At 38.2% G+C, this 4,535-nt stretch overlaps 2 long non-coding RNA genes across 2 annotated transcripts; both read left to right on the top strand.

Moving 5' to 3' along the window:
• On the top strand, positions 1–2,555 carry LOC311135750. Its single transcript, XR_014613812.1, has 8 exons — positions 1–53; positions 1,031–1,119; positions 1,372–1,518; positions 1,639–1,784; positions 1,893–2,029; positions 2,154–2,247; positions 2,338–2,449; positions 2,538–2,555. It is a non-coding gene; the product is annotated as an uncharacterized lncRNA (long non-coding RNA).
• A 157-nt stretch (positions 2,556–2,712) lies between these two features.
• LOC311135751 lies at positions 2,713–4,285 on the top strand. Its single transcript, XR_014613813.1, has 4 exons — positions 2,713–2,761; positions 2,853–3,024; positions 3,158–3,285; positions 3,412–4,285. It is a non-coding gene; the product is annotated as an uncharacterized lncRNA (long non-coding RNA).
• Positions 4,286–4,535: the final 250 nt, after the last annotated feature.

Below are 4,535 nucleotides of genomic sequence, written 5' to 3'. Positions count from 1 at the left end.
TACGTTGGTGGAGGAAGATTGCGAAGGAGTAGCTAGGCCACAGATATTGCTAGGTAAGTTACATCCCCGTTTTTTCAACACCAAACCGGTATTTTTTAACTTTACATAATTTTAGAGTTGTGCTGATGTCAAGGTCATATTTTAAGTTACGAGTTCCATGCGGCGGTCCCCCTTGCAGTGAGCTCGTCATCAGCCAGCTAAATTAGCTTGTAAGTTCAGATGGTTGACAGTAATAACTGTTATATGATATACCCATGGAATATGTTTAATATTTTTGTGAATGGCTTGCTGTTTCATATGGCTAAAAATAGGTAACGTTAACTTAGCTAATCAGTTCGTTTGAAGGACACCACCGTTTGGCATGAGCGCAGATTGTGCTTGTCATGCGGTTAGCTAGCTTGCAATCAGTATCGGTAACTGTCTTTCTTTGTGTTGCAATATTTTCACGAATGAAGTTTGTCAGAATGGTAAATACGTAAAATAACGTTCGCTAACAACAAAACATTTATACAGATAGTATTGTTAGCTAACGTTATTGTATAGCTTCCCAGGCTTCCTTACACTAACGTTAACTGTTTTTTATAAAGCTATATATAACGGTAATGTTAGCATGCTTCTGATAGTTAGCCAGCTAATGTTGGTGTTATAAAACGATAACTTAGATCACTGATTTGCATGACGGGTTTGTTTAACATTGCTTAACCATTTTAATGGTTAGCTACTGTTCGAACTAAAATGGCTAATGAGCTAGCTAACTTTGACACATAGCTAGTTATTTGGTAGCTAATGGGACAATGTGCCTCTAAACTTGAACTAGCCTACACCCATTTGCTGCAGAAAATGGCAGCTTAACGTTATATTCAACCAGCACAACTTTGTCTACTTCAGCCTTTGTAATTGCAGTGTAACGTCTAAGTAATGCATAGTGCATTGCGTAGCTAGTACTACTGAGATAAATGGATAGTTAGCTAACGCTTAGTTGAACCAGCACTAAATGATGATTTTGAATATATATTTTCTTTGTTAACAGAGGCAAAATGCTGTTGCGTGTTCAGCTCGGGGAAGAGCAGAAATACGTCAAGCTGTCTGAGCTGACATTCAATGCTTTCTTGAAAGAAGGTAGGTATAATAGGTTAAAGCAATACATATCACCCTAATGACAAAATAATACAGCATTAAGCTATTATCTTATGATATCTATTTAGGTCTATAGTCATTTCTGCTGTGCTTTATATTTTCAGTAACATAAAATCAGGTGCAGATCCTTGTCTTTCATCATTTTGTGAACACATGAGGCAACCTTAAGTATGAACTTGGATTCTTGTGAGAAGGGAATGCATGTTTTTCTTTTTTTTCTTCTTTTTTTAACAGTGTGTCTAAAATTCAACATACCAGAAAGCAGAAAGCCAGACATTAAGGTGTATGACCAGTCTGACACAGAAGTTGACTCAGATGTTTTTGAAGAATTAGTAAAGGAGTCACCTGGAACTTTCAGAATCATGCTGGGCAATGGACTTGGTATTCATTCATTCAATTAGTTTTTTAGTTTAAAGGCCAGAATGAGAACCTTTATTGTCTTAAAAATAACAGTTTATTGTAATATGTTTCTATGTTTTGCACAAATTTCATAATGAACAGATACCTCTCATTCATCATCATGCTCGGGTACATCTGATGACACCATCATTCTGAATTTCACTGTGTGTGACGATGTTGAAGAAGTAGCGGCTGGCGAAGGAAGCCAGCCTAAAAGGCCATGCCACATAAACTATGAGGCAAAAGCAGTAAGTGGTGAACATTGCTGTTAAGTCCAATCTGAATGTTGTTTCATCATGTGACAGCATTACATATTGTTTTACAATTACGGAAAGCACATTTCTTTCCACCTATAGCTGATTGAAAAAATCCTAACATCAAAGCCTGGTGGTGAACGCATTATGCAAGAGTATGGAAAAACCAAATCTCTGACAGATGCCACCAGAAGACAGATGATCAACATACTTGCTGCTGAGATGACAGAAACACATGGGTAAGCATTAAGCATATAGATGGGCTGTAAAGAAACATTGTTATTATTTTCCGGTTATTAATTATGTAAAATGTGTTGTGCAATATCAATTCAGTGTGATGTTAACTTTGAATTCATATGCTAGGACATCCCCCCCCAAAAGTGTCAGAGTGATGTATGCACAGGGGATAGTAGCTTTGTTTCCCTATCTAGAAGACCCATACTCACAACATGGATATGTAAGTAAATGGGTTATTGCAACATTATGCACATATTCACTCTATGAAATGGGAATAGTACTCCTTTATAATTTATTTATAATAATATAGGATCATTACTACGATCCGGAGAGTGGTTCCGGATACCTTGCATGGCGATTGAAGACCATACAAAGAAAAACAGCAGAGGAAAGAGGTGCCTCAGTCAGCAAATCTCCTAAAGGTATGTTTTCTGATCAGTGACATGTAATTATAATGGTGACCTGTGAATTGTACAGAAAGGATTTCTTAACACTGTATTTTGTCTTAAGTTGGTGGGCCAGGCCGTGATCATCAGCCCTTCACCTATGACAGAGAGCCATCTGATGAGGATGTGGAAGCAGCTATTGCTGTTTTGAGACACTCTGCTGATGAAAACACTGTCCGTGAGAAGATGAAAATGACCTTCATATATCGGCAAGCAATGGTCAACGATGAAGCCAAATCATCAGATGTCTTCTCGGTCTTCCCAAGATTTCTGGACACACCAGGACTGGTATGACAACTTAATTCACTGCATCACCAAAAATATCCAATGAAGAATAAGGTAACACTCATTATTTCTGTCTTTGTGTGTTACATTGCAGATAGAACAAGATTTCAGACTTCTGTTTGGTGAGGCCACAGCCAACAAATTCTTGGAGAAGTGGCCAACCACTTTCAAAGCAAAAGTAATAAAGGAAAGCCATGGACTTGTATCCACCACAGAACTCTTGGATTTGATGCGCAATGCTGAGTCAGCTGCTGAAGTTGAGAATGGTATGAATGAACTGTTTTACTTTTTATGTGGATAATGTAGGTGTGCATTATATGTCCATAATGGTGCAAGTTGTGAATAAGAATGTTATGCTACGGCACAATGTTAACCAGGTTTTTATTTACTTATTTGTAGGCTGGGACAGTGACATGTCTGCCATCTTGCTGCTGCTACATTTGCTACCACCATCTGCACAAGGTAGAAAGAGGCCGGGAAAGATGTCTGCATATCAAGCTGTAGATCAGCTCATCAGATTTCAAAAGGTATGCTTAACAGTTGTTTAAAATATATATTCCATCATCTCAATCTTGTGCACAGTTTGAGGTGATCTTATCTATTGTCAGAGGTTAGTCACCAAAACAATTCTGTTGAATGTGTTTTTTTTGTAGGTTGGAACCAGTGTGCAGCAGCATCTTGACAACATCACCCAAAGCAGTCAGCCCTACCTTCTCGCCCAGGGATCCACACAGAGCAGCATTCACTCCTACTTCATTGTGGTTGACAAGCATGCTCTTCCATGCAAGGCAACAGGTTCAGTAGGAGCTTTTGACGAAGTCTTTAAAGCCCATTACGTATTTGGTACGTCATACAGTTCTTCCTTGAGCAGCTTTTTCACTTTTGTGCAAACAACCATCTATAACATCGACATGGGGGAAACAAAGGAGACTCCTAGAGTTGCTGAGTTGCGAGCAAGAATGGTGCGTTAGTTGAGATAAAACTATGAAGTGTTTTCTTTGCAAAAGTGACCATGGAAGTCCAAACAACCTTGTTAAGCACCTTAAGATAATTCATGGGCTATGTACAGGCAGGACTCTTTTTCTGAAATGTGGTCAAGAAGGATGCTCACGTTCTTTTGGTAGCTTTTCTGGTTTTAGAAAACATCTTAACAAGTGCCACGGAGAAAGTTTAGTAGATTCTATAGAAGATGATCTTTCAGACCCTCAAAGTACCGTCAACACCAGTAATATTTCTCATGTTGAAGTGTCGACTGAATGTTTAGAGGCTGAGTCAGAGTTATCTTCGCCATACATTGTAAATAGTTGTGCAGCTGTTATTTCTGATCTAAAGGCAGCAGGTGTTGGTCAAAGTACAGTAAATACTGTAGTGATTTCCATGGAAGAGATTGTTCAAGATATTAATCAGCATGCTAAAGAAACAGTGATAAAGCATGTATTTAGTAATGAAAGAGAAACAGAAATGTGCAAGAAAGTTGAGGCGTGTTTTGAGGGGTTAGAGAATCCTTTCACAGTTCTAAATTCGGAATACAAGCAATCAAAATTTATGACTGCCAAGTGGGAAATAGTAGAACCAGTTGAATGTGTGATTGGTTCAAGATTTGACACAAGACGAAATAAAAAGACTGGAACATATGATCAGGTAGTAGTTCAAGATAAATTCATGTATATTCCAATTTTATCTACACTGCAGTCAATATTTAAAAGTCAGTATTTTGCAGAAATGTTGCAAAGCTCAGCTACCAGCAACTCTAGACTGAGAGATATTTGTGATGGAT

Source organism: Coregonus lavaretus, assembly GCF_964263955.1.
Source record: "Coregonus lavaretus genome assembly, chromosome: 10".
Lineage (NCBI taxonomy): Eukaryota > Metazoa > Chordata > Actinopteri > Salmoniformes > Salmonidae > Coregonus > Coregonus lavaretus.
Note: the sequence above shows the minus strand (reverse complement) of the source record. Positions and strands in the feature narration are given on the sequence as shown.